This window comes from Schistocerca cancellata, chromosome 2 (genome assembly GCF_023864275.1).
Source record: "Schistocerca cancellata isolate TAMUIC-IGC-003103 chromosome 2, iqSchCanc2.1, whole genome shotgun sequence".
Taxonomy (NCBI): Eukaryota; Metazoa; Arthropoda; class Insecta; order Orthoptera; family Acrididae; genus Schistocerca; species Schistocerca cancellata.
In genome coordinates this window covers 729187923-729197797 of record NC_064627.1, presented here as the reverse complement: position 1 = coordinate 729197797, position 9875 = coordinate 729187923, and positions in this window count along the sequence as shown.

The window sequence follows — 9875 nt, the reverse complement described above, 5'->3', positions numbered from 1 at the left end:
CCTGTTTCGCAGAGTAGCTGCTTATCGCCATAAGAGAAAGAAGACTCTTTCACCAATCGATTGGTGACTTTCAAAATCTTCGTAAGCGGATCCTTCTGAAGTTTTTTTATAATTGATGGGATTCAAAATATTAGATCTTTTCATAACAGACCTCACTCTTCATCAGGACCGTGGCATTACCCTTGTGTGCCCTAAGAACAATAATGTTATTATCGGCATTGATGTCCCTCAGCGCCTTCCTTTGTGCCTGGGACAAATTACTGTTAGGTGATTGCATGTACGTAAAATTCCAGCTGTTCCACCCTAATCACAAAAGAGGACTGCTGTAGAAGCTGACGAATCCCCACCTCATTATTTGCTATAACTTCCTCTGTGTGTACTTTTAAAGGCGTTACAGCAAATTTGCCTCCTTTAGCTAGTACAGAAAGTATAGAAGTTTCAGCTTCTGTCAAAACCTGTATCAGACAGGTTAACAATAGTTCGAGAATTAGCCTCAATTGAAGCTACTGACATGTTCTGCGTACTAGCGAACTTCTTCTTCTGTCTGTTACCTGATATCTCTGCGCTGATTTCCATAGTCCTGAACGTTAGATGGTCAATCTTATTCCATTCACAACACTGCATAGTATCAGTACCACATAAGTGGAGCTTTAATAGCTTACTGCTGATTTACGTCAATCTTCACCGCGTCTGGTAATTCTCTTCTCGTAACGCTGCTGATTACATACGGTTTTAAATACGGCAAGGCGCGCCGAGCGAAACATCCCCTTCACCTCCAAAAATTTCGAAACCTTTGCAGTGTCCCTACAACGTAACAGGAAGATGAGCCTAAACATTTGTTCTGCTTTCTTCTTGTGTGTTCCTCAAATCGTCGAATCGGTGCTGACATATCTTCCCCGTAGAGCCGTTTAAGCATACAATGTAGGCTCCTTCGCTGTGGGATTCCGGGTTAGACCCCCATTCGGATCTCACAGAAGCTGGAATGAAAAAGAAGGTAACTGTGAAGAAACCATGGGTAACAGAAGAAATACACTCCTGGAAATGGAAAAAAGAACACATTGACACCGGTGTGTCAGACCCACCATACTTGCTCCGGACACTGCGAGAGGGCTGTACAAGCAATGATCACACGCACGGCACAGCGGACACACCAGGAACCGCGGTGTTGGCCGTCGAATGGCGCTAGCTGCGCAGCATTTGTGCACCGCCGCCATCAGTGTCAGCCAGTTTGCCGTGGCATACGGAGCTCCATCGCAGTCTTTAACACTGGTAGCATGCCGCGACAGCGTGGACGTGAACCGTATGTGCAGTTGACGGACTTTGAGCGAGGGCGTATAGTGGGCATGCGGGAGGCCGGGTGGACGTACCGCCGCATTGCTCAACACGTGGGGCGTGAGGTCTCCACAGTACATCGATGTTGTCGCCAGTGGTCGGCGGAAGGTGCACGTGCCCGTCGACCTGGGACCGGACCGCAGCGACGCACGGATGCACGCCAAGACTGTAGGATCCTACGCAGTGCCGTAGGGGACCGCACCGCCACTTCCCAGCAAATTAGGGACACTGTTGCTCTTGGGGTATCGGCGAGGACCATTCGCAACCGTCTCCATGAAGCTGGGCTACGGTCCCGCACACCGTTAGGCCGTCTTCCGCTCACGCCCCAACATCGTGCAGCCCGCCTCCAGTGGTGTCGCGACAGGCGTGAATGGAGGGACGAATGGAGACGTGTCGTCTTCAGCGATGAGAGTCGCTTCTGCCTTGGTGCCAATGATGGTCGTATGCGTGTTTGGCGCCGTGCAGGTGAGCGCCACAATCAGGACTGCATACGACCGAGGCACAAAGGGCCAACACCCGGCATCATGGTGTGGGGAGCGATCTCCTACACTGGCCGTACACCACTGGTGATCGTCGAGGGGACACTGAATAGTGGACGGTACATCCAAACCGTCATCGAACCCATCCTTCTACCATTCCTAGACCGGCAAGGGAACTTGCTGTTCCAACAGGACAATGCACGTCCGCATGTATCCCGTGCCACCCAACGTGCTCTAGAAGGTGTAAGTCAACTACCCTGGCCAGCAAGATCTCCGGATCTGTCCCCCATTGAGCATGTTTGGGACTGGATGAAGCGTCGTCTCACGCCGTCTGCACGTCCAGCACGAACGCTGGTCCAACTGAGGCGCCAGGTGGAAATGGCATGGCAAGCCGTTCCACAGGACTACATCCAGCATCTCTACGATCGTCTCCATGGGAGAATAGCAGCCTGCATTGCTGCGAAAGGTGGATATATACTGTACTAGTGCCGACATTGTGCATGCTCTGTTGCCTGTGTCTATGTGCCTGTGGTTCTGTCAGTGTGATCATGTGATGTATCTGACCCCAGGAATGTGTCAATAAAGTTTCCCCTTCCTGGGACAATGAATTCACGGTGTTCTTATTTCAATTTCCAGGAGTGTACTTCACCTGATCGACGAAAGAAGCAAGTACAAAAATGTCCAGGGAAATTCGGCGACACCAATGTACAAATCACTCAGGAATGAAATAAATAAGAAGTACGAGGAAGATAAGGCGAACTGGACGCAAGAAAAATGTGTCAGAAGGACTGGCTCAGCTTAAAGAAAAGTCAAAACAACCTTCGGTGAAATTAAAAGAAGAGCGGTAACATTAAGAGAGCAATGGAAATTCCTCTGATAAATACAGAGGAGAGAGCGGATAGGTGGATAGAGTACACTGAAGGCCTATATGAGAGGGAAGAGTTGTATGACGCTATAGAAAAGAAAGAGGAGTCGATGTAGAAGAGATAGGGGATCCAGTATTAGAAAAAATCAATGGGGAAATGGTAACCAAACAAGTATCATGATGGTGTTCAAGAATCTATTGGACTGGCGACATACCGTCAGACTTTCGGAAAAATATCATCCACACAATTCAGAAGATAGCAAGGGCAGGTAAGTGAGACAACTACTGCACAATCATCTTAACTGCTCATGCATCCAAGTTACTGACAAGAATAAGATATAGAAGAATGGAAAAGAAATTGTCGATATGGCAGATGACGGTCAATTTGGATTTTTGGAAAAGGTAAAAGAACCAGAGGGGCAGTCCTGACGTTGCGCTTGATAACGGAAGGAAAATCAAGACATATTCATAAGATTTCTCGACATGCGAAAAGTGTTCGAAAATGTAAAATGGTGTAAGATGTTCGAAAAATTGAGAAAAATATGGGTATGCTGTGAGGAAAGACGGGTGATATGCAATATGTACAATAACTAAGAGGGAATAATAAGATTGGAAGGCCAAGAACGAAATACTCGGATTAAAAAGAGTGTAAACTGGGATGTAGTATTTCAACCGTACTAATCAATCTATACAGCGAAGAAATAATGGCGGAATTAAAAGAAAGGTTCAAGATTGGGATTAAAACTCAGGGTGAAAGAATACCAGTGATAAGATTCTCTGATGACATTGCTGTCATCAGTGAACGTGAAGAAGAATTATACGATATGTTGAGTGGAATGAAGTCTAAAGAGTACAGAATAAGGACTGATAGTAAATCAAAGGAAGAGAGTAGTGAGAAACTTAACACTAGAACTGGTGATCAAAGTAGATGAGATTAAGGTATTCTACCGCCTTGAAAGCAAAATAACCCATGACGGCCGAAGTAACGAGGACATAAAAAGCAGACAAGCAAAGGCAAAGAGGGCATCGCTGGACAAGAGAAGACTATTAGCGTCAAACATAGCCGTTAATTTGGGGAAGATATTTCTGGTAGTATACGTCTGGGGCACAGCACTGCATGACAGTGAAACATGGACGGCGGGAAAACCGGAAAAAGGAGAAAATAGATGCATTTGAGATGTGGTGCTACAGAAGAATGTTGAAAATTAGGTGGACGGATGTGGTAAAGAATGAGGAGGTTCTTTGGAGAATCGGCGAGGAAAGGAATATATGGAAAACACTGACAAGGAGAAGTGATAGGATGATAGGACATGGTGTTAAAACATCATAAAATAATTTTGATGGTACTAGACGCAGCTGTAGAGTTTGATAACTGTAGAGGAAGACAGAGAGGAATGTTGTTGTTTTCATCTTCAGTCCGAAGACTTCTCTGATGCAGCTCTCCATGCTATTCTACTCTGTGTGAGCCTATCCACCTCCGAACAACTGTTACAACCTACATCCTTCTGAATCTGTTTACTGTATTCAGCTCTTGGTCTCCCTCTACGATTTTTAGCCCCCACACTTCCGCTAAATACAATAGTGGTGATCCCTTGATGTCTCAGAATGTGTTCTACCAACCGATCCATTCTTTTAGTCAAGTTGTGTCACAAATTTCTTGTCCTCCTCATTAGCGACATGATCTACTCATCTAATCTCCATCTTCTTCTATAGCACCACATTTCAAAGGCTTCTAATTCTCTACTTGTCCAGACTGTTCATCGTCCACTTTTCACCTCCATACATGGCTACGCTCGAAACAAATTCCATAAGAAAAAAATTCCCTAACACTTAAATCTGTATTCGATAATAGCAAATTTCTCTTCGTAAATGCTTTCCTTGCAATTTCGAGTCTACATCTTATATCGTCTCTGCTTCGGCCATCATCAGTCGTTTTGCTACCCATATAGCAAAACTCATCTACTACGTTTAGTGTCTCGATTCACAATCTAATTCCCTCAGCGTCATCCGGTTTTAATTCGTCTACATCCCATTATCCTTGTATTGCTTTTTTGATATTGATCTTATCCTCCTTTTAAGACATGATTCGTTGCGTTCAACTGCTCTTCCAAGTTCTTTGCCACTCGGCTAAGGGCAAAACTCTGAGTGACTATGCTGAAAGCAATGTCGAAAGAGTGAAGAGCGCGTCTGTTCTGCGGACGTTTCCTACATCTCAAGTAGCAACTGCCCATCGGGAAAGTAAGTTACTATTAGCATCCCACCAAAAAAAAAATTAAGCTGACGCCACTATACTCCCACCAACGCTGGGAAAATTCGGCCATCCCAGTCAAGTGTTGTGATCTCCCACTTGTGGAAACTTGCGTCGAAAAAATTTTACGTCACGACTCTTCTGACAATTTGGACGTCTTACTTTTGGTGCCTTAAAGTGCGCTGTTTTCTGGCGTAGAAACACAAAAAGAAGTAAAAGTTTTGGGCTAGACGTCGAACTACTGTCCGAATCGAATAACCATTCTTTGTAGGGACTTCCCGTGTCTTGTAGAAAGCTTTCGAGATTCGTATCTCTCCTAGAAAGTACCTCACAGGAACGACTCAAAAACTGCCCACGCTGTTCAAGAATCCTCCTTCCACCAGGGAAATATTTTGTGGATGTCCATCCCAGCCGGCCGGTGTGGCCGAGCGGCTCTAGGCGCTTAAATCTGGAACCGCGTGATCGCTACGGTCGCAGCTTCGAATCCTGCCTCGGGCATGGATGTGTGTGATGTCCTTAGGTTAGTTCAGTTTAATTAGTTCTAAGGTCTAGGGGACTGATGACCTCAAATGCTAAGTCCCATAGTGCTCAGAGCCATTTGAACCATTTTTTCTCCATACCAATAAAAATTTTAGCAGAAGGCACCTCGTGGGTAATGACTTTCCAAAAAGCGGCCTAACAGTAACAAATCCGTTTGTTTCACAAACTAAACAAGATTTTTACAGCTGAAATGCACACAAAATTTTATACGCACTGTTTTTTGCCGGAGTTTGGATAAACAGGCATGTGATTCAGTGCATGTGGGCAAAGTTACACTGTTATTCATCGGCTGCAGTAGTCGATGGGCTGCGACATCGCTAGCTGCATGTGTTGCACTGCCACCCCTTCATTTTGGTGGCGTCAGCTGGTACGGGATGCATTGTTGCCGAGAGGTGTTCATGTATGGAATGACACATTCTATTCTTCTTGCATTCTAGTTCTACTCCATATTATCCTCAGCCAGGTTAATTCCTGGCCTACTGGTCCTACCAAGTGTGGTGGCTTATGAAGCTACACATGGTTCCGTCGAAATACAGGGTGCTTCAAAATGAATATACTTGTTTTAAGGCTCTGTAGCATTTATTACATTCACCTTTCAATTATAAACTATACATCAAATGAAAAGAGCAACCCAAATAGTTTTGTTTCTATATCTGTGCCCAAAGGCAAGAGTGTGGAACTACAAAGAGTGACTGAAGAACGTGTTGAAGGAAATCAGTTCGGAAGTATAGTGGTGAATTAGCAGTTCCAGTGACTTCTGTGTGGAGACTTTTAAGGAGACGCTTACAACTACATCGTTATTGTTTACAACTGTTACAAGTTACAAGATTTTCTTGGTAGCGTCGTCTTCAGCGATGAATCGACATTTCATCTAAGTATAAATGTGAACAGACATAATGTGCGCATCTGAGGGTCAGTAAATCCCTACTAGAAGGTGCATTCCCAAGAGAAACCCCTAAATTGAATGTCTTTTGTGTCATATCTCGGCGCAAAGTTTACCGGCGTTTCTTTTTCTGTGAAGCAACTGTAAGTGGTGTTTCTTATCTTCATGCGCTAGAACTATGGGTCTTTCTCAGCTGGAAGAAGCTGAACCACACAACTTCATTTGTCAGAAAGATGATGCACCGTCTCACTGACGTAACTCAGTAAGCGATTGATTAAACGACATTGTACCCGACCACTGGACTGGCGCAAGGGGCCGGATGTCAAGAGCCTGTTTTTCATGACCTCCACGTTGACACACTTTCTCATGCTATGCGATTTTTACCTTCCGGTGTTTATAAAGAATCACATGTATGTGCCTCCCCTACCACCCGAACTACCCGTCTTTAGAAACAGCGTTGTCGCAACAATTACTCCAGACACACTGATCAAAGTTTGGGAAGAACTCGCCTATCGATTCGATGTGTAACGAACAGTGCTCACATTGAGCTCTCGTAGGAAAAACTGTTTGAGTTGCTCTTTAATTTGACGTATTATTTGTAATTGTAAGTTGAATGCAACAAATGCAACAAAATCTTAATACTCGTATATTCATTTTGAAACACCCCATATTGCTACTCAGTATGCTGTTGTTGGTGGTACGGGAAGAGCGTTTATTGGAAGTTTCCATTCCGCCATGGTTTCTGGAGAGTCTCCGCTTTCATGGTATAGCATGAAAGGTGTGGAAAAGAAAAATGTGACTAGTATTCTGGGTTAACTCTCTGTGCAGCTCTTAGCATGTGGCGCAGCCTGCCCAATTGTCTCCTTCAGACCACGTCCTGTATCAACTATCGTTTTTGTTGGCTCCTTCTGTTCTTGCGTGCGGAATCTCAAAAAGAAAATGTCCCTTCTCTGCCTTGATAGGGTGTACGCACACCCGTGCCGCGCCGACTTTTGCTGTGGCGCGTGGCAGTCCTCGAAATCAAGGTGGCAGAGACCTCCCGCTGGTTCGTGCTCGTGCGTGTCGCACAGTGCGGCCTGCGCGGCCACGTGTCCCCTCGTCGCAAATCCCGTTGAGACGCTGCTGTTGTCGTCTGGCTCTGCGGCACTCTGTCACCCCTCTTGTCAGTGGTGAAAGTAGTTCAGGTCATCTGGGCCACAAGTTTCGCCTTTCTTGGCATGGACTGACGCCCCGTCGACCTACCCTTTTCGTTACCATCCTCTCCATGCTGCTGCTCAAACGTCTGTCCATTTCGGCGATTATCTGCACAGTGCCCATAATTCCTGCTTTAATTACTGCTAATAACATCGGGTTTACACGACATCGTATACAGAGACCGTAAATATGTCCCAATGAGGGAACATTTTTTACAGAATTTTTTTTTTTTGTAAATTTACAGATGAAATTAAATTTAAATTGTATCAGTGCTCCATGAGTGTAAGTTAACCCTAAGAGACCAAATGACGACTCTTATTATTATTGTTTGACAATAGATTTACTGGAAAAAATTAGATTTTTTCAACTTTACATATACAGGTTGTTAGGAGTATAAGCGCGGATATTCTGATCATTGATACCTTAATATGAACCCACTTCAGTGTCTCAATTGTTTTTTCTCTGCGTCTATGTCTTCCCGCAAACACGCCACATAATTTACTAGCTGACGTTTTCTGCACGGTCGTAACTGCATCTCTACGTGGTTCAAATGGTTCAAATGGCTCTGAGCACTATGGGACTTAACATCTGAGGTCATCAGTCCCCTAGAACTTAGAACTACTTAAACCTGACTACCCTAAGGACACCACACACATCCATTCCCGAGCAGGATTTAAAACTGCGACGGTAGCAGCAGCGCGGTTCCAGACTGAAGCGCCTACAACACCTTGGCCACAGCGGCCGGCCAGGGTGCACCAGAAGGAATGATCAGTATTCAGGGATAGGATAGGAATTATCATTCGAAGCAAAAAAGTCTGGTAAACACAGGCTCTGAAATGCATACCTTAAGAGCTATGAGCACTTTTTCATCTTCTATGCTGTGAAACAAATCCCTTCTGTGGCAGACTCTGCTTTCCATATTCTGCGAGTTGGTAGTATGGAACTTTGAACTATTCAGCTTCATTAATCATATGCCCATGCTCTGAAATTAAAAAGTCGTTTTTTTTTAATTGTGTATCAGAAACTGTAAAAACTGAGTCTTACTGTGATTTAGCGTTAGTTTATATTCTAAAAGCCATACACTTATGTCATGAACTGCACTATTTGAAACAGAGCCAATGTTGCACACAACATCCTTTATTATCAACCTAATCTCATCAGCAAACAGAAATATTTAGAATTATCCGTAATACTAGAGAGCATATCATTTATATAAATAAGGAAGAGGAATGGCCCCAACACTTATCCCTGGAGCACTCTCCATTGGACCGTACCCCACTCAGACTCCAGATCACAGCAATTCTCAATACTGTGAGTAATGACCTTTTGCTGTCTTTTGTTAAAGTAAAAGGAGAACTAATTGTGAGTTACTCCCCGTATTCTGTAATCGTCCAGCTTCTACGGTAATATTTTTTGATCAACACAATCAAACGCCTTAGTTAAATCAAAAAATATGCCTAGCGTTCAATACATTTTGTTTAATCCATACAGTAACTCACAGAGAAAAGCGAATGTAGCATTTTCAGTTGTTAGACGACTTCGAAAGCCGAACTGTACATTTGATAATAAATTATATGATACGAAGTTATCAATTATCCTTACATATACAGCCTTTTCAATAACTTTAGCAAACACTGATGGCATAGAAATAGGTCTAAAATTGTCTACATTATCCCTTTTTCCTTTCCTAAAGCGGATTTACTACTGAATACTTTAATCGTTCAGGAAACTGACCATTCTTAAAGGAAAATTACAAATATGGCTGAGTGCAGGGCTAACATGTGCAGCAAGTACTTTAATATTCTGCTAGGCACTCCATCATATCCATGAGAGTATTTACTCTGTATTATTTTAATTATTGACTGAATCTCCCCCTTGTCAGTATCACAGAGGAGTACTTCAAACATCCGACTCGGAAAGGCATTTTCCAAGAGAGTTATATGATTCCCTGCAGAAACTAAGTTTTTATTTAACACACCAGCAATGCTCAGCAAATGATTGTTAAATACTCTACATATATGTGACTTACCAGAAACAGAATTATTTTTACTACGAACTGACTTTATATCGTCGACATTGTGCTGCTAACCAGACACTTCGTTCACCACTGACCAAATGGTTTTAATTTTATCCTGTGAATTAAGTATTTGATTTGCATACCACATACTCTTTGTCTTCCTAATAACATTTTTAAGTACCTTGCTATTCTGTTTGTAAAGGGCTACTGCAGCTTGATTGCGACTACTTCTAACACTTTGATATACACTCCTGGAAATTGAAATAAGAACACCGTGAATTCATTGTCCCAGGAAGGGGAAACTTTATTGACACATT